The following is a 26,561-nucleotide window of genomic DNA, read 5'->3' on the forward strand; positions in this document are numbered from 1 at the left end:
CATTGTCTTTCTCTGGGATTGGAATGAAAACTGATCTTTTCCAGTCCTGTGGACACTGCTGAGTTTTCCAAATTTTCTGGCATATTGAGTGAAACACTTTAACAGCATTATCTTTTAGGATTTGAAATAATGCAACTGGAATTCTATCACCTCCACTAGCGTATTCATAATGATGTTTCCTAAGACCCACTTGACTTGGGCATGTTTAAACTGATCAGATGGTGTACAGTATCAAGTGTTAAAGCAAATTTACAATAGATTTGAATATTAACCAAAAAGACTGATTCACAGACCAAGATATCAAAAGGTAAAGCTATCCTTTGCCTTTTCCACAGGAGTATACCAGTTTTCTATAGATAATTATATCTGTAGTGAAAGTGAAAGTGAAGTCACTCAGTCATGTCTGACTCTTTGCAACCTGTGGACTGTAGCCCACCAAGCTCCTCCATCCATGGGATTCTCCAGGCAAGAATACTGGAGTGGGTTGACATTTCCTTCTCCAGGGGATCTTCCTGACCCAGGGATCAAACCCAGGTCTCCCACATTTCAGGCAGATGCTTTAACCTCTGTACCTCCAGGGAAGCCCTTAAATACAAGAATACAGTCTCTCAGAAAACCTCCTGTAGAGACACAGAACTTCGGATCCAAGTACTAACATCAAAGATTTCAAGGGAGGAAAGGAAGCCAGGTTGAAAGAAGAAGGGGGAGGAGGCGGGAGCGGGGCGCAAAAGGGGTGGACTTACAGACATCTCCTGCCACCTACAGATACCCAGGCATTACGGGACTTTTCCCTGGGCCTCCAGAGAAGGGAGGACTGGAACTCGGCCCTACCAGAAATCAGACTAGACCAGAACCAGAATTCGAGTTCTCTGCCAAGAGGAGGTGATCAGTCTCCAATCCTCAGCTCAGGCTGAGGGCCCTTTGACCAGATTCCTGTGTCCGGGACCAGGGGACTAGAAAAACAGGGAAGGATAGGAAGGGTTAAGGAGAGGAAAGAGAGAGGGAAGTGGAGAGAGGTCAATAAAGTATCTTGTTCTTTACCGGTCAGGGCACTCTGGCCAGTTGTCCGCGTCAGGAGGAGACCAGGGACAAAAGGGTCCCGGTTGTGGCTGCTGGGTCTGGTCCATTGGCAGGCAAGCTGGCCCCTGAGTGCCCTGAGTGGTCAGGATGTCAGTATCAGCGAAGAAAATTTCCCACCAGAGTCGCCATTTGTTGCAGGAAGAGGGACCCCTTCCAGGGCCGGAAACATGTGTCCGAGGAGACACATGTGCTGACAAAGCAAGAGATTTTATTGGGAAAGGGCACCTTGGTGGAGAGCAGTAGGGTAAAGAAACCCAGTAGGAAGCCTACTATATCTGTAGTACCTCCACCAGTATCCTATTTCTGGTGTACAGAATGTGACTGTTCTTTTTGGTGACCCCCACAAAGTTCTGTATAGTCAGCTAGACTTTTTTAAGCTATGCTAATTGCAAAGGTAACTTCAGGAAAGCATGATTTAGACAAAGACAAACAAATTCAGTTACATAGTTTTAGCTAATGAAATAAAAAATGAGAGATACCTGTACATCAAAGATGGCAAACTGGTAGAATACAAGTGTGGGGTGCTTTTATGGTTATTTTTGCTCCTGGATGAGAAGAGATACCTGCTAGTGAAATCAATAAATCTAAAATGTAATGAAAGACATTTTCCTGAGGATATTCTTTGAGTATCTGTGTCTCACTTTTTCTAAGCCATTCTTCTTTCAGTTTCTATCTGACAATGCCAATGGATTTCAAGTTTGAGTTAGGTTCTGTCACTTAAAGAAGAAAAAGTCTTGATAATAGGTTCTGTCACTTAAAGAAGAAAAAGTCTTGATATCCTAATTAATACACACATATTAGGAAATAAGGAAAACAATGAGAGACTATTTTCTTGGGCTCTAAAATCACTGCAGATGGTAACTGCAGTCATGAAATTAAAATATGCTTATTCCTTGGAAGAAAAGCTATGACTAACCTAGATAGCATATTATAAAGCAGAGACATTACTTTTCCAACAAAGGTCCATCTAGTCAAATCTATGGTTTTTCCAGTAGTCATGTATGGATGTGAGAGTTAGATCATAAAGCTGAGAGCTAAAGAATTGGTGCTTTCAAACTGTGGCATTGGAGAAGACTCTTGAGAATCCCTTGGACTGCCCGGAGATCCATCCAGTCAATCCTAAAGGAAATCAGTCCTTAATATTCACTGGAAGGACTGATGCTAAAGTTGAAACTCCAATAGTTTGGTCACCTGATGTGAAGAGCTGACTCATTAGGAAAGACTTGATGCTGAGAAAGATAGGCAGGGGGAGAAGGGGATGACAGAGGATGAGATGGTTGGATGGCATCACCAACTCAATGGACATGAGTTTGAGCAAGCTATGGGAGATGGTGAAGGACAGGGAACCTGACATGCTGCAGTCCATGGGGTCACAAAGAGTCAGCCATGACTGAGTAAACTGAACTGGATGATAGAATAGCGTTGGACACCACCTAAGCAGTCTAAAGTGATAGAAGAGTGAATCTATGGTAAAGTTTCTATATGATAGAGTTAGCTGGTGAGGAATCAGTGAGCTTCTACATGGGTTTTGGTTGTACAACAGATAGTTGGATTCTGATATCAATATTTGGGCATTTTAATAGACAAAAATATATGTGAACACACTAAACTGCACACTTTACTAAACCATTTAACCATCTATTTTTTCAACTTCATTTTCAAACATTTTAAGACAATCTCCCCCTTTTTAACTTTCAGAGTATCCACCATTCAGTTAATTAAATTGTGATTATTAAGTGCTGGTACTTGTATAGGTTATTTGTTATTGATTTAGGGGAGAGAGATTGAATAAGTCTGAACAAATAATTATTTTTTCTGGAAACTGCTTCCTTTAATTCAGTGCTGATAGTTTAATTCAGTTTAGTTCAGTTCAGTTTAATTATTTATTGGCTCTCAAAGTGAGTTGAAGATCATTTTCTGGGAATTTGAAACTTGGAATTAGTGAAAGAAAATTATTCTTAAAAACCACACTGAAATATGTACATTTTATATTTTGTGTTGATTCAGATAGGAGGCAGATTGAGAAGAGAGAAGGAAATGTACAGAGATGGGCCAAATAAAAAGCATAATGACCCCCTCTCTTCCCATAAGACCTAGTTCTCATTTTATCTTGAGGTCTTGGATAAAAGTCCATAAAATATTTCACTATCCTTTAAATAGTCTTATTTATTTTTGCTTAGTTTTTGGTCAGATTTATGTTATTGTTGTTCAGTCGCCCAGTTGTCTCTGACTCTTTGCGACCCCATGGACTGCAGCATGCCAGGCCTCCCTGTCTCTCACCATCTCCCAGGGTTTGCCCAGGTTCACGTCCATTGCATTAATGATGCCATCCAGCCATCTCATCCTTTGATGTTCTCTTCTCCTCCTGCCCTCAATCTTTCTCAGAATCTGGGACTTTCCCATGAGTCAGCTGTTCGCATCAGATGACCAAAATACTGGGGCTTCAGCTTCAGCATCAGTCCTTCCAACGAGTATTCAGATTGTGTTACTTCAACCAAAAGTACACTGAACTGTGGGGCCATTTTCTGTGTGTCAATAAGCCTATGATTTAAGAAGTTGATTGGTACATACTGTGTATGAACATTTCAGAAAGGAGAAGGTGGGACAAACTGAGTAGCACTGACATATATATGCTACCATATGTAAAATTGGTAGCTAGTGGGAAGTTGCAGTATAATGCAGAGAGATCAACCCCATGCTCTTGACAATCTAGAGGGATGCGGAGGGGTAGGGAGTTAGAGGGAGGTTCAAGAGAAAGGGAACATATGTATTATTATGGCTGGTTCACATTGTTGTATGGCAGAAATCAATAAAACATTGTAATACAATTATTCTGCAATTAAACAAAAGGTAAAGAGAAAACACAAACCAAGGTTAAATTAAAAAAAGAAAAATAAAAAGCAAGGAAAACATAAAAGAACAAACAGAAAGTATAAAATAAGACAGAAGAAAAAAATCCCAAATAAAAGTATCAACAATAAATGTCAATGGTTAAAATGCTCCATTTATAGAAAAAAATATGAGACTGACGTAATAAAGAAAATCTAACTATTGTTATTCCTTTAAAACATAGTGATAATGAAAAATAAAGGATATATATTAAGCACATTAAAAAAAAGGCATTTGTTCAAATTTTTCATAAAGTGTTTATGTTAAAAAGGAGAACTATGGTTTAATTTAAATCAGAGAAGTGGTTTTACTGTGGCAATGAGAAAACAGTGCCTATTAATGATTCTTTTTGGTAGTTTTAAGCCTTAAGTTACCAGTCTCTGTCCTCAACTTTGTTCTTGTCAACAGTGTTTAAATTAATGATAGAAGAAGAATTTTGTTGGCATGGTTATCAAATTCAAACATAACATCAACGTGGGAGGGATAGAAAAGTATAAGTTGGCAGAATCAGTGTTTTAGAAAAAAATAGTGCTAAAAACTACATTGTAAAATTTAACGTGGATAATTGTAAAAGTAGAAAATCTTGCACTTCAAATAATACATGCTGCTACTGCTGCTAAGTTGCTTCAGTTGTATCCGACTCTGTGCGACCCCATAGATGGCAGCCCACCAGGCTCCCCTGTCCCTGGGATTCTCCAGGCAAGAACCCTGGAGTGGGTTGCCATTTCCTTCTCCAATGCATGAAAGTGAAAAGTGAAAGGGAAGTTGCTCAGTCGTGTCCGACTCTTAGCGACCCCATGGACTGCAGCCTTCCAGGCTCCTCCGTCCACAGGATTTTCCAGGCAAGTGTACTGGAGTGGGGTGCCATTGCCTTCTCCATCAAATAATACCAAGAGACAAGTAAAAGTGAGACATGGATATAGATAAACAGCAAATATTATTTTTAAAAGTATTACTTATTTTGGGTAAAAGTAAGCTCACTTAGGGCAGCAATATGATAATACTTAAAACAGTATTCAGCAGTACTAATAAAAGTACTGCAACCAGAACTCCACCACAGTTAGAATAGTTTATATACATGGAATAGTTTAAACAGCAGATTAACCAAATAAAACACATTTAAAGACAAGTATGCTGATTGATGAATTTGTAGAAAATATTGAGTATTTATCTCTGCAGATGGTGACTGAAGCCACCTTGGAAGAAAAGCTATGACCAAGCTAGGCAGCATATTAAAAAAAGTAGAGACATCACTTTGCCAACAAAGTCCATCTAGTCAAAGCTATGGTTTTTCTAGTAGTCATGTATGGGTGTGAGAGTTGGACTGTAAAGAAAGCTGAGCACAAAAGAATTGATGCTTTTGACTGTTGTGTTGGAGAAGACTCTTGAGAGTCCCTTGGACTGCAAGGAGATCCAATCAGTCCATCCTAAAGCAAATCAACCTTGAATATTCATTGGAACAGCTGATGCTGAAGCTGAAACTCCAATACTTCCGCCACCTGATGCGAAGAACTGACTCGTTAGAAAAGACTGAGATGCTGGGAAAGATTGAAGACAGGAGGAGAAGGGGACGACAGAGGATGAGATAGTTGGATGGCATCACCAGCTCAATGGACATGAGTTAGAGTAAACTCTGGGTGTTGGTGATGGACAGGGAGGCCTGGTATGCTGCAGTCCAGTCCAGGGGGTCGCAAAGAGTTGGACACGACTGAAACTGAACTGAACCGTACTGATTGAGTGTTTAGGCCCAACAGGTGAAATATTGTCTAGTTATTGTGAAGAATTCAGGTGGGAAGTGGGATGGAAAGTAAAAGTTTAATGGTCATATTCCAATACAAAAAACCCTACAGTGTGGAAAAATTATATTTCATGAATTATAAATGTTTTTAAATACAGTGATACTATTGAGTAGCAAATAGAGAATGAAGGAGAAAAATTCAATCCTTATGACAAATACATATATAAGGATTGGAGGTGTCTGAAAATGAAATACGATGTGGGAAAATGTTGTGAATTCTCTATTTTGCTGTTGAAACAGAAACAGTAAAAATACTAAAAGGAAGTTATAAAGGGAACTTCTTAGTTGTGTGTAAATTTCATGGGTGATTTCTAACTTTTTTTTCAATTCCAAACACTATGACCCATCCATATTACTGTACTGAATATATATAGTTTTTAATAGCCAGATTTGTTTCTATAAGAAATGATGCTTAGTATTTTCTATTAAAGTACAGTTGATTTCTTGGGTCGCTCAGTGGTAAAGAATCTGCCTGCCAATGCAGGAGATTCAACAGACTATGGTTTGATCCCTGGGTCGTGAAGATTCCCTGTAGTAGGATATGACAACCTACTCTAGTACTCTTGCCTGGAAATTCACATGGACAGAGGAGTCTGGTGGGCTACAGCCTATGGAGACACAAAGAATTAGACACAACTAAGCGACTGAGCACACACACAGTGTTGATGCACAATGTTTAAGGTGTATAGCAATTTTTTTCATTATATATATTGATATATATATTCAGAAGATAGGAGATAATTTTCAGAGGGATTTTCTAGGAATTTTGCAGAATGACTACTTTAAAAAAATAACTTAGGGGCAATTTTCAAAATTATGAGCAGATTCTGGAAAAAAAGTAGCTTCAGATTATAAAGGAGTCCTTCTTATTAACTTTTTTCAGAAGTGTATCACACCAATTTGAAATTTAAAATGAATTATTTAAGAAAGTTTAAAGCCTCACATACCATATCTTTAATCCTAATCTTATTTTAAACTCTTCTAACTAAAGTTAAGTCGAAAAAATATATTTTTAACTCTACTCATATTTTTTTAAAGTTTGGTTTTGAAAACTTAAGTCCATAATGGAAGTGATTTTATATATCATATCTGAAATCATTCCAAGAACATTAATATTACATTCTAGAATTATTTCATCACATTTATTCCTGTGTCCATGGATATATTTCAAACTGTCTTGTTTGAAGTTATTAAGTATCTCAACACATAAATGCACTTTTGACTGTCATGTTTGGTTTCTGTTTTGAAGAGAGTACAGCATCATAATTTTTAAAGCATTCTAAATGGTCGGATTTTGGAGGGGACAATTTTTTTTCAGCTAAAGTAAATGTTCTTAGAAAAAGCAATACAAATAAAGAAATCTTAAAATTATTTTTAAAAAGATCTAAAACATTTATGACTTATTAAGTGTCTAGTTGTGAAGGTTCCTCTTATTTAAAAATACAAATGAATTGAAAATCTGATTTTTTTAAAATGTTTTAACTGCTCAGTGTCAGCACAGAATGTTAATGAACAATTTCAAAACTTGGAATAATATATTTAGCATGATTTAGTTTTTGTTTGTTTATTGAGTTGCTAGTTATAGTTTTGAGGTGCAGATGGTGAAATAGCCTATATCAGTGGTTTATGGTTCATACTGTCTCTAGAGTTTTAGGTTCCAATTGCACCTATAAAAGGGGTAATTAGTCCTTTCTATTTCATTGCTGTTAAGGGAAAGTAAGCTGTTTCAGTTAACTGCCAACTAGATACTGCTGCTGCTGCTGCTAAGTCGCTTCAGTCGTGTCTGACTGTGCGACCCCATAGACGGCAGTCCACCAGGCTCCCCCGTCCCTGAGATTCTCCAGGCAGGAACACTGGAGTGGGTTGCCATTTCCTTCTCCAATGCAGGAAAGTGAAAAGTGAAAGTGAACTCGTTCAGTCGTGTCCGACTCTTAGCGACCCCATGGACTGCAGCCTACCAGGCTCCTCCATCCATGGGATTTTCCAGGCAAGAGTACTGGAGTGGGGTGCCATTGCCTTTTTGGCAACTAGATACTACTCTAGATTAAAACCTTGATATCAGTAACTTATTCTTTTCAAGTTCTAATTTGAAAGTTCTAAAAAAATAAGAAATGTCACCTTCTTAAATATTATGGTCTATTAATTATGTCACTGTAGTGAAGTTTATTGATGCAGTTAGTTGACAGGAATATCATTCTTTATAAAGTTATATGTAATGGAGACAGGTTAATACTAATTTAATATGCATTAATGATATGATTGAATGCTTTCAGAGATGAGGGAGTTATGATACTACCAAAATGGCATATTCTGATTTGTTTAAAAGTTTGAAAATAAGAATATGCCCAAAGCATGTATAGTATTTCTTCACAAATCCAGTGCTGTTGGCAAGTTGCAAATGTGCAATAATTTTTTTTTCATTTAAATATGAATTATTTTTACAGCAACTTCTCATCAAATACAATGAACTGATTCTAAAATATTTCCATTTCTCCTTAATTACATAGGTGACTCCGGTATAAAAGGAATGATAAACATTCAATTTTAGTCAGATGCATAAAAGTTATTCCAGCTTCCAAAATTATTTTCAAATGTGTGAAGAATGTGAATGTCAAATGTTAGCTTAAAATTTAATCTTTAATGCTTCATAGGCAATGTGGGTAACTCACAGAAGCTTTCAAATATTTCTGTATAACTTTTATCACTTTAGAGATGTGAAAACAGAGAATCCAAAGAAAGATAAATAATTTGAAATGATTGACATGTCACATAAACTAACAATGGCATAGGCATTTGTTTGTAGTTTAATTATATTAATAGTCATAATTAGGATAGCTTGAGCTTTTGCACTGATATAATGGGAGTTTATTTATAATGTTATAGTCTGTGTTTTAATTCTGCCTACTGTGAAATGGGGGAAAATGTCAATATTAAGAACAAAGCAGAATTTGCATAGGAATGGAACCAGCTACATCATGACAAACAAATCTTGAATTAGCTCATAAGCTGAATAATGTCATGAGTTTTTGTACTTAGAAATTTATTTTTTAAATCCATATATACCATGAAAGATTGATGAAGACAGCTGTTTTTTTTAATTCAAATGAGATCAGATGCTTGGCAGAGGAGGCAGAGCGAAGAAAAAATTGCTACAAGGATTTAATTCGAGTGACAAAATCAAAGACAAAGCAGAACACAATGAAATCATCACACACATTAAATGTAACTTCATTCATTTTAGAAGGAAGGTTTGTCTAATTTGCTTTCCAACGTGCCTAGTATAGTTTATAACCCTCCAAAATTTCCCTAAATAAATATCCCTTAATGAGGACATAAGGGAAATCAAAGGTTAAAAAAAAAATCAATTACTATTTGAAGAAACAGAGTCCTTTAATCACCTTCATCAGCGTTATGCTATCATCACATTATTTTGCTGGCTATAAGCTTTTATTGCACTTTTTATGACAAAATTTCCACTTGGTATACCAATTCCTACCTGGTTGCCTATATCTCATTCCTTGTCATGAGTGCTTTACCTGACCCAGAACCAAACAGCTCAAATGATCAGATATACACACAAATGACTGGCAGATGCCTTTACCTAGAGGCTACCCGGTAGCCTACTATGTACTGATGGGTGTCTCCCACACTACTCCCAACTCATCCACCAGCGTTTCAGTTGGAACTTGTCATTGAATCTGCTTATTGCTATCTTGTCTGAAAGTCCAATTGTTGCTAAAAGTCATCTGCCAATTGTCTTCTTCAGCCACTCCTATTAGGTGTGTGGGTTTCCTTTCTTATCATGTATGGGAATTCTCCCTTGAGTCTCAGAAGCTTGCTTTATTTGGTTGATTAAAGACACACAATTCTATCAGTAATGTTCATTCATCCAAAAATATTTATTGGTCTCCATTTTGCTTGTAAGAGCTAGTTGTACTTACTTGCCTGGACGTTAGAGTTTATTGGACTGTGTAGATTATACACACATAAGTCAATAAATATATATTTAAGATATTAATGTGATTTTTTTAAAACAGGATTTTATAATAGAGACTAACATAAAGAATTTAAATTGGAGAGAACTAGAAGTCAATGGCCGGAGAAGGTGATGGCACCCTACTCCAGTACTCTTGCCTGGAAAATTTCATGGACAGAGGAGCCTGGTAGGCTGTGGTCCATGGGGTCGCAAAGAGTTGGACATGACTGAGTGACTTCCCTTTCACTTTACACTTTTATGCATTGGAGAAGGAAATGGCAACCCATTCCAGTGTTCTTGCCTGGAGAATCCCAGGGACAGCCTGGTGGGCTGCTGTCTATAGGGTCACAGAGAGTCGAACACGACTGAAGTGACTTAGCAGCAGCAGCAGAGGTCAATGGCAACCCACTCCAGTACTCTTGACTGGAAAATCCAATGGACAGAGGTGCCTAGTAGGCTGGAGTCCATGGGGTCGCTGAGTCAGACATGACTGAGCGACTTCACTTTCACTTTTCACTTTCATGAATTGGAGAAGGAAATGGCAACCCACTCCAGTGTTCTTGCCTGAGGAATCCCAGGGACAGGGGAGCATGGTAGGCTGCCGTCTATGGGGTTGCACAGAGTCGGATAAGACTGAAGTGACTTAGCATTAGCATCAGTCCCTAAACTGTGGAAAATTCTGAAAGAGATGGGGATACCAGACAACCTAATCTGCCTCTTGAGAAACCAATATGCAGGTCAGGAAGCAACAGTTAGAACTAGACAGGAAACAACAGACTGGTTCCAAATAGGAAAAGGAGTACATCAAGGCTGTATATTGTCACCCTGCTTATTTAACTTCTATGCAGAGTACATCATGAGAAACACTGGGCTGGAAGAAGCACAAGCTGGAATCAAGATTGCCAGGAGAAATATCAATAACCTCAGGTGTGCAGATGACACCACCGTTATGGCAGAAAGTGAAGAGGAACTAAAAAGCCTCTTGATGAAAATGAAAGAGGAGAGTGAAATAGTTGGCTTAAGGCTCAACATTCAGAAAACTAAGATCATGGCATCTGGTCCCATCACTTCATAGGAAATAGATGGGGAAATAGTGGAAACAGTGTCAGACTTTATTTTCTTGGGCTCCCAGATCACTACAGATGGTGATTGCAGCCATGAAATTAAAAGACCCTTACTCCTTGGAAGGAAAGTTATGACCAACCTAGTTCAGTTCAGTTCAATTCAGTCGCTCATTTGTGTCCAACTCTTTTTAACCCCATGAATCGCAGCACGCCAGGCCTCCCTGTCCATCACCAACTCCCGGAGTTCATTCAGACACGTCTCGAGTCAGTGATGCCATCCAGCCATCTCATCCTCTGTCATCCCCTTCTCCTCCTGCCCCCAATCCCTCCCAGCATCAGAGTCTTTCCCAATGAGTCAACTCGATAGCATATTAAAAAAGAGACGTTACTTTGCCAATAAATGTCCATCTAGTCAAGGCTATGGTTTTTCCAGTAGTCGTGTATGGATGTGAGATTTGGACTGTTAAAAAAGCTTGAGTACCAAAGAACTGATGCTTTTGAACTATGGTGTTGGAGAAGACTCTTGATAGTCCCTTGGACTGCAAGGAGATCTAACCAGTCCACCCTATAGGAGATCAGTCCTGGGTGTTCTTTGGAAGGACTGATGTTGAAGCTGAAACTCAATGCCTTGGCCACCTCATGCGGAGTTGACTAATTGGAAAAGACACTGATATTGGGAGGGGTTGGGGCAGGAGGAGAAGGGGATGACAGAGGATGAGATGGCTGGATGGCATCACTGACTCAATGCACATGAATTTGGGTAAACTCCGGGAGTTGGTGATGGACAGGGAGGCCTGGTGTGCTGCGATTCATGGAGTCACAAAGAGTCGGACACAACTGAGCAACTGAACTCACTGATTGACTGAATCTTACCAAGTTACTGAAGAGTTAGCTGTACTTACATTATTGCTATTATTTTATTAATTACTAATGGGTTCATCAAGGACATTTTATTAAGATAAAGCTCTAATAATTGACTTAAGTGCTGAAAACATACTAAACAGCCTTTATAGTGCTTTACATGTATTAAATTATTTATTCCTTGTGACAAATCTTGGAGGCTGGGCCTATTACTAGCCACATTTTATAATGAAGAAAATGCAATACAGAGATGCCATGCTGGTGATGAAAGGTTGAATTGATATTAGGATGTAAATGGTCTGGTTCCACAACCACAGTGTTATACCACCTGCCAATGTGCTGAGACTTGAAATCTTACCCAAGTTGAGAAATGAAAACATGATACAAATCAAGCCCGTGAACTGCAAATAGAAGGAAAATCACCTGGACTGATCGTCATTTAGAGCAGAGCTGTAGTGTAGTGACTATGGAGTTGGGCAGAGTAGCTCAAGAAGAGGGTTAAGACATTGTAATGGATATATAATGTAGGGTTCTGAGGAAAAAGGGAAACCAGTAAAACACTCCTAGCAGGCCACTGATCTAACCCAACTCATGCCTTTTTTTTTTTTTAATTTCATTTTGCTTTGTTTTGCTTTATGCAACAATTCTGAATATTGGAGTGACCTGCCATTTCCTCCTCCAAGGGATCTTCCCAACTCAGAAATCGAACCGATGTCATCTGCAGGCCTCCCACATGGCAGGCAGATTCTTTATGGCCGAGCCACCAGGGAAGACCCTCTGCATGTTATATAAGGAATGAATTGGTATGAAGCAACAAGAAAGGAAGTGAGGATAACAATTCCATTTTTTGCAGCTCAAGAGGAAGATGGTGATGGTTGAACTATAATTATAGCTGTAAAAATATAGAATGTTGAACAGAATAGAGAGACGTTTGAAAGAGAGAATAGATACAGAAGATATGTGGAGGACAAGTAATGAAGGCAAATGCTAGATTATGTGCTCAGCCGTGTCCAACTTTTTGAGGTCCCTTGGAGCGTAGCCCACCAGGCTTCTCTGCCCATGGAATTTTCCAGACAAGAGTACTACAGTAGGGTGCCATTTCCTCTTCCAGGGGACCTTACTGACCCAGGGATCAAACCCACATCTCTTGCATCTCCTCATTGGCGGGTGGATTCTTTACCACTAGAGCCTCCGGGGATGGTAAAGGTCTTATTCTAAAATACATTAGAAATATCAAAATTTAAATTTAAGTCATTTAGTAACATTAAATGTTTTGGATTTGAAACAAATGGGTGAATATTTTTACTAACCAGGTAAGTGCAATATGTGGCTAACACAAAGATTAATAGATGAAACTTTTGAATCCTTTACTGAAAAGTGATGAATCAATAAAATAATAGAAAAGTGAAGAATTATAAATAGAAAGATTAGAGGCAAAAATATAAAATATGTTTTTGTAAGTTTTCTCTCTTGTTAATAAGATAGGCTTACATTAAAATAAATGTTATAAATTTTGATGATATAGAGGTATAATTAATAGCATGAGATTCAAATAATCAGTCACTCCAGATTCACTTGACAGATTTAAATACAATTGCACAATTAGTGGAGGAAAGAGCTAGAGCAGCTGTCACGTATTTGGACTTTGGGAAAGTAGTTTATACTGCTTCTAATACATTTGATTACACAATAAACAAGTTTAAAATGTAGCCTGAAATACTGTTAATAAATATAAATGGCCAAGTAATCTATCTAATAGAGGGTATTTATTTTTAGCAGTCTTGCTTTGATATTATTTGAAATCTAAACTAAACAAACAAGGTAAAAAAGGAGGAATAAGCAAACTCAACTTGGAATATTTTAGGCACTGAACTTAAAGACTTGAAGAGTGAAAATCCCAATATATTTGAAGAGGTAAATGTTTTGCTTATGAGTATGCTATAGGCTTCCCTGCTGACTCAGTGTTAAAGAATCTATCTGCCAAAGCAGTAGACACAGGTCCAACCCCTGGCACAGGACCCTTGAGAAGGAAATGGCAACCCTCTCCAGTATTCTTGCCTGGGAAACTCCATGGACAGAGGAACCTGATGGGCTAAAGTCCATGGGGTCACAAAAGAATTGGATATGACTTAACGACTAAACAACAACAAAGCTAATGGAAGGTGAAGGATGAAATTAATTTAAGAAAGCTGCTACTCTCCAGAAACAAAAACAATGAATATTTGCCTCATAGATCTTACTGAGCAACATGACCCCTCTGAGTGTGAAAATGGATTGAGATATTTCCACAGCACAGAAATATTAGAAGTCAGATCTCTTGAGAACAATAGTCACATATGTGTCTGGTTACCATGGTATTAAACTGATATTAGCAAAGAGTACTTTCTAAATAAAAATGACTCACTTTTTAAAAAACATCCTATTTTAAAGAATCTCAAGCCCATATTTTCAAGATAATGTTTTCTTGCTTTCCTTTCTTTTAGGCGACATTTGACATTCTTACAAAAATTTACATTATGTTGTCTTTAGCATTGGAAATTAAAGGCAGATCTTTGTGCTTTGATAATCAATCTAGAAGGAAGTAGGACGGCAACTGTTAATGGAATCTAGGGTCTCAAACTAGAACAGAGCTAATAAAATGCAAATAAAATGATGCAAGTCAAAGACGTGCCTTAAAAAGAACTCTGCTGCTGCTGCTAAGTCACTTCAGTCGTGTCCGACTCTGTACGACCCCATAGACGGCAGCCCACCAGGCTCCCCCGTCCCTGGGATTCTCCAGGCAGGAACACTGGAGTGGGTTGCCATTTCCTTCTCCAATGCATGAAAGAGAAAAGTGAAAAGTGAAAAGCGAAAGTGAAGTTGCTCAGTCGTGTCTGACTCCTAGCGACTCCATGGACTGCAGCCTACCAGGCTCCTCCGTCCATGGGATTTGTCAGGCAAGAGTACTGGAGTGGGTTGCCATTGCCTTCTCCGAAAAAGAACTCTAAGGTAGGTCAAAATTTTTTTCAGAAAATACTGTCCAACACGGAAAAATGTGGCTTGAAAGTTTCAAAAATATTATGTTATTGCTTTGAGCATAGCTTTCACATGTATTAGCCAAATTGGACTTAAGGCAGATGCGGTTAATCGCAAACTACACTGATTTTCATTTGAGGTTGTTTCTATGTTATTAAGAGTAAAACTTTATTACCTGATTAGAGAAATATGTTTATTCTCTGTATAGGGAGCTGGGGTCAATGGCAGTGAACCTGACTTCTCAAGAAACATAATCAAAATATAACTAAATAAATTTGAGTATAAATGTAGCTGTAGATAGAGATATAAAATGTCAAAATAATTTCTAACTTATCTGACTTAAAATTTTTATGAAATTTTTGCAGCATCTGTCAATATAGTACTTATTTCTTCTTTATTTCTTATAATATTATATAGCCATCAATCTTTTACTTATAAAAACAAAGCATTCATGTTAACTCTTATCTTTTTACCTGCAGTAGATGCTATCAATACCACCATCCCAAATCTTGTGTTTTAAGATATTATGACATTTATACCACATTACAACTATTATGATTTGTATAATATTCTAAATTAAAAAATAAAATTTTAAGAAATTACCCTTAAGGTAGGTTGGCAATTATTTTATGTTCTGCATGGAAATGGCATTGAAAAATCAATTTTCTGAAGGAAATTGACAAGGAAGGAGATAAAGAACGTCAGTAGAACTTGAGCGATAGCCAACATTTTCTCAACCTGTCACACAATCACAAATAGGTCAGCCCTCTTAGCTGGCCTGTAAATGTCTCACCCTCCATTTTCTCAGGCATTTGGACTGTGAGAGTAACATATATTTATTTGTTTTTTGCGAGGCAGGCAAACATATATTTAAGAATTTGTCTGTATTTTAGACATTAAGGTTAAAGATATGTACAATTGGTATTAAAGTGAGTAATTTCTGTAACTTTAAGTACTAAAAGTTTGTTTTTCATTCTAACATTGTTCATGTATATAACAGATTGAAATATGCCTTAAAATGTTTCTATGAAGTCTAGGTATAAAAGTAGAAATATACACATAATCAAATACCTTTCTAAACTTAATGGAATGGATACTTCTCATCTGGAAAAGATACTATGAAATAAACATTGCATTACTAATAAAACATAGCAAACATATTTTATGCTAATTATTGATAAATACTTTGGTTTATTGAAGTAGGCAAGTGCATCAAACACAATGTCTGTATACTTAGCTTTTGGTGATATGGGACAATATCTTGGGGGGACGATTTTTCCTTCAAATGTGTTATTAGTCTTGATGGAGCAGCAAGTATGTTGCACCCGTATATCTGAGTAACAGTAAGGACTGGCAGCAATAGCCAGAGAACGGACCTAGAGTGATTAAAGAATTTGGGAAAGTTAACTGTGAAAAATGGGACTTCCCTGGTGGCTCAGATAGTAAAGAATCCACCTGCAATGCAGGAGACCTGGGTTCAAGCCCTCGGTTGGGAAGATCCCCTGGAGGAGGACATGGTAGCCCACTCCAGTATTCTAGCCTGGAGAATCCCCATGGACAGAGGAGCCTGGCAGGCTACAGTCCATGGGGTCACAAAGAGTCAGATATAACCAAGTGACTAAGCACAGCACAGCACGGCACATCTGTGAAAATATGCTAACAGAATAAGCATCAATTAGTGGAGAGAAGTAAAACCTTGGGGGGCACCCACTTTATTTCACTGATCACTGATAATGAATTCTGAGTAAATGGTTCTACATTTCACTGGAGACGGTTGTTGTAAATTGAAAGGACTTATCAGAAATGCAGAGTGTAAAATAATCTAATCTAAAGGGTGTATTTGTGATGAGCAATTTAGGTTCATAAAATAACCATGTAGTACAAATGGTGAAATATTATGATAGATATTTGAAATAAGATTGGAAAATTAGTACTACCAAGTGGGTAAGGGTAAAATTGAATATTGTGATATGTATTTGTTTTCATTTAAAATTATAGTAGTAATAGGTTTAGTTTAACTTTTTAGTACATTTGGGGGAAAGTTTCATGAAGGTTTAGTAACATGTAGAGAATGTCCTTTTGTTTACTGATATCAACAAATATATATACATCATTTGACAAATTACATTTTATTCCAGCTTTGTGTTGAGTATCACAAGATGAGAAGTTGTTCCTAATTGATTGGCAATTTCCTTTCTTATAAGGCCATCAGCAAACATTAGCCTGATATCGCATTTGACAGTCTCACCAAATCCCATATTTCCTCTGCCCTTAGAAGAAGAACACCAGAGCAGGTGCCACATTATGATCATCAAAAAGCCATTTTGTTTAACATGAATAATGTCATTCAGAGGGTTAGCCATCTGTTTGCCGAGTGTTTGTCGGCTCTACACCCACAGCAGCAGAGAAGCTATGCATGTGGATGCCGTAATGGTGACTCTTGCAAAAAAACTTCTGTCTCATGTAAAAATGAAGTAAAATTATTTAAAAAACTAAGCTATATTAGAAATACAGACACTTAAATTCTGTACCTTGTTGCCTTATGGATCCCAGATAAAATAAAATATTGAGTTTAGGCTTTTGCATATGATTTATGAGTTTAAAAAAGAGATGCTGAGCAAATTCCAGTTCCAAATGTGCAATTATTGAACAATTCTGTCTGCTATGTGTATATTTCTTAGACTTTAGATCCCATCCTAATTTTTATCCAGAATATTATATTATATTTCACTTGTATTGCTTGTCAGGAAATACAGGTAAGAGTTTTCTTTGCAAAGGATTGAGCAAGAATTAATCACTGAATATTTTTCCAGAAATAATGTGTAAGGGAACTTAACAAAGTGCTGAGTAAAATCAACTTTTTAGAGTGATTCTAGTTTGCTATTAAAATAATAACCATAGACTTACCTCTGGGTATTATAAAGTTCCACAATTTTATCACTACAACACTGTGATGGCCTTTCTAAGATCAAGGTTGCCAACTTCTGACATTTAATAAACACAAAAGAATATGTGGATAAAGAAATACTGGTGAAACCTTAGTAAGCATGTCATTAAAACTATAAATACACATTAAAAATAGAGCACAACTCTTAATATTATTCAGTTTAGCCAGAACTATTATATGTTCTTAAAAAAAAAGAACTCCTCCTCCTAGCATAGGATTGCCATTGTGTTTAGGTAATGAGTGATGACAATGCTTAATCTATTTTGAAGGAATTCAAACTTACATCAACCAAAACTTAGCAATATAGCTTTGAATATGTTTGAAAGTATAGAAAGTATATTGAGGAATTTGATTCCATCGGTTCAGCCAGTTCAGTTGCTCAGCTGTGTCCAACTCTTTGCAACCCCATGAACTGTAGCATGCCAGACTTCCCTGTCCATCACCAACTCCTGGAGCCTACTCAAACTCATGTCCATTGCATTGGTGATGCCATCCAACCATTCATCCTCTGTCGTCCCCTTCTCTTCCCTCCTTCAATCTTCCTTAGCATCAGGGTGTCTTATAATGAGTCAGTTCTTTGAATCAGGTGGCCAAAGACTGGAGCTTCAGCTTCAGCATCAGTGCTTCCAATGAATATTCAGGGTTGATTTCCTTTAGGATGGACTGGTTTGATTTTCTTGCAGTCCAAGAGACTCTCAAGAGTCTTCCCCTACGCCACAGTTCAAAAGCATCAGTTATTCGGCACTCAGCTTTCTTTATGGTCCAACTCTCACATCCATACATCACTACTGGAAAAACCATAGCTTTGACTATATGGACCTTTTTTGGAAAAATAATGTCTCTTCTTTTTAATATGCTGTTTAGGCTTTTCATAGCTTTTCCTCCAAGGAGCAAGGGTCTTTTAATTTCATGGCTGTGATCATCATCTGCAGTGATTTTGGAGTCCAAGAAAATAAAGTCTGTCACTTTTTCCATTGTTTTTGCCATCTATTTGCCATGAAGTGATGGGACTGGGTGCCATGATCTTCATTTTTTTGAATGTGGAGTTTTACACCAGCTTTTTAAAGGCTATTTAAAATCAGTTTATATATAAATATATATATTTATATAACTGGATTCAGTAATAAAATAACTTTAGGAAGTTCAACTACTTCCAAAGGATATATGGAGCACTGTCATTATGGTCATCACTGAATATGAGTTAGTGTTAATTGTTGTTTGCTACTCTCTAGGTATGGAATATGTGGAAATGCAGCAAGGAAAATGAACATAGAAATGACATGGTTCCTGAGTTTGAGGCTCTTAAACCACTGTAGGCAAGGGAGAGAAATCCATTTCATAGAGGCTTCAGAGTATAGTGTGGCTATACTATACACCACTTCTGTGTAGTGTAGCTGTGAGTTTGTATATAGGTCCAATCCAAATTCCTTTGTCTGGGAAACTTAATTTAACTTCAGTTGGTGGGAATAAAGACCTACAGATGAAAACAGAAAGTTAGCACTCTCTACGTAATGATGTGCACATAGGGTCCAAACTCTAGGAAGAAGTGCTGATGACTTTCATTCTATGCTAGACACTGAGTGAGAGCATGAAGCATAGAAGAGCAGAAGCAGCAGAGCTGAATCAGAGGTTTGAAGGTCATAGGAAGCACAAAGAAGAGCCATTATGCATTTACTGATAGGGAGGGAAAAAAATCCAATAAATGTGCTTTCTTTTCTTGGAAAGTGATTAAGAAAGTTGAGAGCCCAGGATTTTAACACTTCCAGTTACACAAGTCTAAGATGAAGATCCTGTTGATTACAATGATTTCTTCACTTAGGAGTATAAGCTTATAAAGAAAGCCATTGATCTTATTTTTTAAATAGACTATTTTAGAGTGGTTTGCCATTGATTTTTTAAAATTGTAGAATATATGTAAAAAATAAATGATTAGAAAATGAAAATTAGATAAATTTATGCTCAAGTGCCACTTTTTGAGTAATGGCATACTCAATTTCCCTATATAGACATACCCCTTCAGGGTATTTGTATAGATCTTTATTACAATCTTAGTCACACTAATTCATATTCAGTTAGTTTTATGTTTTTTATTTCTCTTGCTTATGAGGTCATTCATTCCTGAAATCAAAGACACATTTAATCTTCTTCATATCCCCATGACATAGCACAAAATCTGGTACATAATATGCACAATAATGTTTGCTGAATGAATGAGAAATAAATAAAACTATTCTAAAATACATATATTGATACTGTGAATATTAAATTAATTGATTTTAAAATTACATAAAAATTACACATTTTCCTTACTGTGGGAGACATAACATAATTCCAAATAAAAACAGTGTTGAAGTAGTGGTAAGAAGACAGTTCAGGACTAAATATAGAAGTAGCAATTGTCTTTTTATAAAATGTGCCTGAAACTGTCAAAAGACCTATCATAATATAAAGAGAGTGAGAAGTTTATGAGGTATACAATATAGATGAGACTTCTGAATACATTTAAAAGCTCAATAAATAAAATACTCCACGAGAGGATTTCTTTATTTGAACTGATGATACAAAGCCGTTTGTTTCCTAATGAGTTTTTGCAGTCTAAGTTAGAAAAAATATATTTCCTTAATTAATTCTTTGTTATATTTGTTAATTCTTCTTTCCCTTATGTTTTAATTTTTATTAACTAATAACAAACATATGGCAGAAAGTGAAGAGGAACTAAAAAGCCTCTTGAAAGTGAAAGTGGAGAGTGAAAAAGTTGGCTTAAAGCTCAATATTCAGAAAATGAAGATCATGGCATCTGGTCCCATCATTTCATGGGAAATAGATGGGGAAACAGTGGAAACAGTGTCAGACTTTATTTTTGGGGGGCTCCAAAATCACTGCAGATGGTGACTGCAGCCATGAAATTAAAAGATGCTTACTCCTTGGAAGAAAAATTATGACCAACTTAGATAGCATATTGAAAAACAGAGACATTACTTTGCCGACAAAGGTCTGTCTAGTCAAGGCTATGGTTTTTCCTGTGGTCATGTATGGATGTGAGAGTTGGACTGTGAAGAAAGCTGAGCACTGAAGAATTGATGCTTTTACTGTGGTGTTGGAGAAGACTCTTGAGAGTCCCTTGGACTGCAAGGAGATCCAACCAGTCCATTCTGAAGGAGATCAGCCCTGGATGTTCTTTGGAAGAAATGATACTAAAGGTGAAACTCCAGTACTTTGGCCACCTCGTGTGAAGAGTTGACTCATTGGAAAAGACCCTGATGCTGGGAGGGATTGGGGGCAGGAGGAGAAGGGGACGACAGAGGATGAGATGGCTGGATGGCATCACGGACTCGATGGACGTGAGTCTGAGTGAACTCCGGGAGTTGGTGATGGACAGGGAGGCCTGGCGTGCTGCGATTCATGGGGTCGCAAAGATTCGGACATGACTAGGTGACTGAGCTGAACTGAACAAACATTCTCTGCAATTTTAGTGGAATAATTTCAGCCTAAATAAACTACTCCCTGCTGAATTTATAATTCTGAAGATGGACAACTAACTAGGTTATACTACAGGATAAAGAAGAAACATTTTCATAATATACAAATTACAGAAAAGAGGTAGTATCGGTGTTAAGTTGGAATTATTAATTATAAGGGGAAACTGTAGGAATTATTTATTTTCTATGAATTTTAACATGTACTCAAACTTATACAAAGTTACCTTCAAGCCTCATCACTTCTTTAAGGATTGTTACTGAAGCTGAAGCTCTAATACTTTGGCCACCTGATGCAAAGAGCCAACCCATTGGAAAAGACCCTGGTGCTAGGAGAGACTGAAAGAAAAAGAGAAGTGGGCAGCAGAGGGTGAAGTGGTTAGATAGTATTATTGACTCAATGAACTTGAGTTTGAGCAAGCTCTGGAAGATAGTGAAGGGCAGAGAAGACTGGTGTGCTACAGTCCATGGGGTTGCAAAGAGTTAGAGATGACTCAGTGACTGAACAAGTACTTTAGAGCTATCAAGTTCATCCAGTTCTCACACCAATCCTTAGGGTTAAGTTTACAATTTTTTCTTCATTTTTATGGATAAGATAACAGAGTGAAGTTTACATAGCCCGTATTTTGCAAGAATGGAATTAAGATATACCTTTACCTTTTCTGGCTCTAAAAATCTCTCCTTGAATCATTCTTCTCTAATGCCTCAGTAGCCAGGGTTTAGCTTATAGAAATCTAAGGAGCCAGTACATTCAGGAGAAAATGTACAGGTCAGCCAGACCTTGTAGGGATAAAAGCAAGGAAGAAAAGCTGTCAAGAGACATGCAGTTGTTTGAAGTCTTGGAACCAGTAAAAGGCAGGCACACTTAATGGTGTGCCCATAAACTTCTCAGCTATGAGATATATCCTGGGATGTGGGCCTTCGCGTGGACCCTTAAGAAAGAATATACTTCCACATATCCAGTTCTTGGAGGTGGGAACTAGAAAGGAAACTGGAGGGTTAGGAAACCCTCTGCAGTGGTCCTCTCTCTGCGAGGTGGCTCGTGGAAAGGACCTATAACAGGAAGTCCACCGAAACATCAGAGGATACTGCTAGCTTTATTTATTAGAAACAGTTTCCAGAGTAGAAGTGTGAGATAAGATGTTCTTACACACTGTAAGTTGTTTCCATGATATGCCTCGCTCTTAAATAATGAATAATAAGTCCTAGAGTGAGTTTAGCAGGTGATGAAGAATGTGTAAAAGTGTGCAAGATACATACTCTCACTTTAATTGGGGAATTATTTCCTTAGTTTTGCCTTCACTAGGAAGAATTATAAAGGGAAGGTTGGCCAGATAATATTAACTGTTTAATTTTAGCTGTAAGGGTTTAGATTTTGACAGTGGGAAGAAAGAAATCCTGTAGCTATACAATGGTGGACGTGCCATAAATTCAACCAGTATTTAGACAGATGCTTTTCTTTGTGGGTAAAGAAAATTGATACATGACCTAGAAGTTTCAAGCAAGTAGAATAATTGATCTGCATATCTAAGATTATTGATGTTTCTCCTGGAAATCTTGATTCCAGCTTGTGTTTCCTCCAGCCCAGGGTTTCTCATGATATACTCTGCATATAAGTTAAATAAGTAGGGTGACAATATACAGCCTTGACGTACTCCTTTTCCTATTTGGAACCAGTCTGTTGTTCCATGTCCATTTCTAACTGTTGATTCCTGACCTGCATACAGGTGTCTCAAGAAGCAGGTCATGTGGTCTGGTATTCCTATCTCTTTCAGAACAGATTGCAAGGAGATCCAACCAGTCCGTCCTAAAGGAGATCAGTCCTGGGTGTTCATTGGAAGGACTGATGTTAAAGCTGAAACTCCAATACTTTGGCTACCTGATGCAGAGAGCTGACTCACTGGAAAAAGATCCTGATGCTGGTAGCGATTGGGGGCAGGGGAAAAAGGGGACGACAGAGGATGAGATTGCTGGATGGCATCACCAACTCGATGGACATGAGTTTGAGTGAACTCTGGGCGTTGATGATGGACAGGGAGGCCTGGCAAGCTGCGATTCATGGGGTCGCAAACAGTCGGAAATGACTGAGCAACTGAACTGAACTGAACTGAGAATAATTGATCGGTAATGATAATTAGCCTTGTGAGATAATTCAGGTACAATGAACAAGAGTATTTGTTCATCAAGCTCATAATGAAAAATTTAGCAAATCTACTCCATTTTTAGAAAATCAAATATTATTGACATATATCTTTAAATATAAGATTTATACTTAAACAATTTTTAAAGTATAAGTGACTATTCTGCCCTTTTATCTATTTTAAAGTAATAAATATAATGCAATTAAGTAGTCTGTATTCCTCTACTTTAATTGAGTGAAAATAACTAGTATTCATTTCTCCACTTTAAAGAATCCACATGAGGAAATAAAGCAGTTTTGCATCATAAAATAAATAGATTATTACAACTTAGTTGTCTATAAAATGAACAAAATTTCTTGAAAATGTTAAAATACACATATATGTGTATATATATATGTATCCATATAGGACAGTATAAACATAGTTTATTATAAGTTTTATGTTTATCAGTGTCATAGAAACCTCACTGGGGTGTGGAGAAACTCTCTTTCTAGATGTCAAAGCTCCTGACCTTAGTCTAGCCTTATTTTGGTATGGTCAAAATATTTATAACACAGGCAGAAAAATCCTAAAGCAAAGGGTATAGCATGACTCTAAGAGGAAGTCTAGGACTGAGAGAGCCAAAACCAAGTGTGCAGGTGTTTTATAACAGCAAAGTTTGCCAGGCTGAAGATTTGCACCCCTACACAGTACAAAATTTGAAAGAAGCAGAAAGAGGGAGTATGCATTTGTGGTGTGGATCAGAGAAGACTCACCATGACAGATAGGAAATGAAGAGTATAGGTTATATTTGTTGCTCTTCAGTCATTTAGTTGTGTCTGACTCTTTTGCAACCCCACCAACTGGACTGCAGCCCACCAAACTCCTCTGTCAATGGGGTTTTCAGGCAAGAATACTGGAGAGGGTTGCCATTTTCTCCTCCAGGGGATCTTCTTGACATAGGGATCGAACCCGAATCTCCTGCATTGCAGGAAGATTCATTTACCACTGAGCCACAAGGAAAGCCCTTACAGGTTGCTGGCCCTAAACCAAATAGCAACTGGGGCCTAAGTTTATTTCTTTATTTCTTATTTGATACTTATAGTCTTACAGTCAATACTAAAAAGTTTTGCTTTGTATGTTTTCATTTCACAACAGTATTTATATTGGGGAGAGCTAGGACTATTTGAAGTCATTCCATTAATTGCTTCATTCAGTACATAATTTGAATTTTCAATTAAAATAAATTATGGAATGGCAATTAACTTTTAATTAATGAAATATGTAGAGCTAAATGAAAAATGAAATAATGTGACTCCTTAGTTGAAAATATACAATTTCAAGTAACCAACAGACATCATTAAACCATGCAAATACCAGAGTTTATTTGATACTGAGTTGTTATGAAGTTCAAGAAGTTCAGAATTATCTATAGTTAGAGTTTAATCAAGTTTCTGTTGGAAAATTGCTTTAAACTATAAAATCTGTGTAAATTAAATTTTTTCCTTCTTTCTTTTCAGCAGTGCTATTTAAGTCAAGAATCTTGCATCAGAATATTTTTGTAAGAGAAATAGAAGAGGAGTTTTAATGGAACTAAAAAATCATGACAAGGCTTTATGAAAAATGTAGGTGTTCATCATCTCTCCCTTTTATAATCCTGCTAAAGTGACATTTAAAATAGGGTAAAAACACAATAATAAAGATCTTCACTAGTAATTTATATTTTAAGTCTTTCCAGTAGATGCAAAACGGATAATGAGATGAGAACTAATTCTGTGGATCAGAGAGATAGATTTCTGATGTAACAACAACAACAAAATGAAAACAAAACAAAGCCAATATACAACATGGATTTCGGAGCTAGATAGAGTGTAGTGAGGAATTTATTAGGTGATAGAAAATGCATAATCCACGGTGAATCATTTGATACTGGTGACAATTTAAAAGGCAATAATTTGCTGAGCATGTTTCATGCCAAGAAATTGAGAAGTGAAGTATTAGTAAAGTGCTTTGTTTTCATTGGCTAAATCTGGCAATTGAGTGCATAAGAGATGAGCTCCCCCACCAAAAAAAAGTCTAGCTTGCATTCATAAATAACACAGACATATTAAGGACTCTCAGGAGTCTGAGGTTATACACTACTATTATAGTTACCTGCCATGATTTCATGGGTGACTCTTGGTAGAAGACAGGAGACTTCTGGGTCAAAGTTATGGAAGTAATAGTAGTCAGAATATCAGCATTTTGTGCTAGTTTCTTAAGCCCAAAGTTCATACACTTCTGGGAAGAGGGCCAGATGGCATCTGCACATTCAATGGGTTGCATTACAGTAGAGGAATTCTGAGCTTAGGAAACACAAATATTTTATGATAGAAAGTAAATGTAATTTCCCCTGCTCTACAAGACATTTCAGCTTCAGTTTGGACAATAAGCATACCTACACTTTGCTTTCGAGGGAGGACACTATATCTTCTTCAAAGGCTATTAGTTATTTAGATGTCTTTGAGAAAGTAAGGAGTCAGTGTCTCACCCATGAGATGTGCAAAAGGGATAGACTGTTGGAAAAATGTCTTCCAATAAAAGTAGGACCAGAAATTCAGGAACTTCAGGGTAACTGCCTATCAATTGCAAATATTAAAATATAAGGCTGAGATAAAATCTGAGTGACAAGGCCAAAAAAAGAGAAAGAAAACTCAGCTTTATATCAAAAACCAAATTAATAGTCTGGTTGGCAGTAAACAAGAAAGGTTTCAGTTGAAGGAAATGACTTAATGAAAAGAAATCAAATATGTAGCTGTTGGGTGGCAGATAACCACAAAATTGTGTAAAGAGCCGGAACAAATTGTGGGGGCTTCTCATTGTGATGTCTCTTCTTGTTGCAGAGCACCGGCTCTAGGACACGCAGGCTTATTTGCCTCACAGCGTGTGGGATCTTCCTGGGTGCGGGACTGAACACGTGTCACCTGCACTGGTAGGCAAATTCTTTACCACTGAGCCACCAGGAAAAGTCTGTTTTGTTTTGTGAGGTTTCTTTTTGTTGTTGTTGTTGTTATTTGTGGCAAGGTTTCTGGATCAAGAAAACCTACAGACACCTGGATTTGAGTCTGATGCCATTAGTAAATTACATGTTGTGTGGTCTACCCTGGAGAATCTGTGAGTGTACTTGCATACAGAAAAAAGACTACACCAAATATTTTTCACAAGAATAGTTGACTGTAAAAGACTCTACTATCATTTGCAAATACCTGCTTTCCCCTTCCTTGAGGCCTCACTGACATCAGACTTGGACTTTATGACTTGTTTTGGCCAATCAAAGTAAGCAGGAATAAACTATG

The sequence above is a fragment of the Oryx dammah genome, unplaced genomic scaffold, assembly GCF_014754425.2.
Source record: "Oryx dammah isolate SB20612 unplaced genomic scaffold, SCBI_Odam_1.1 HiC_scaffold_2, whole genome shotgun sequence".
In the NCBI taxonomy this organism is placed as follows: Eukaryota; Metazoa; Chordata; class Mammalia; order Artiodactyla; family Bovidae; genus Oryx; species Oryx dammah.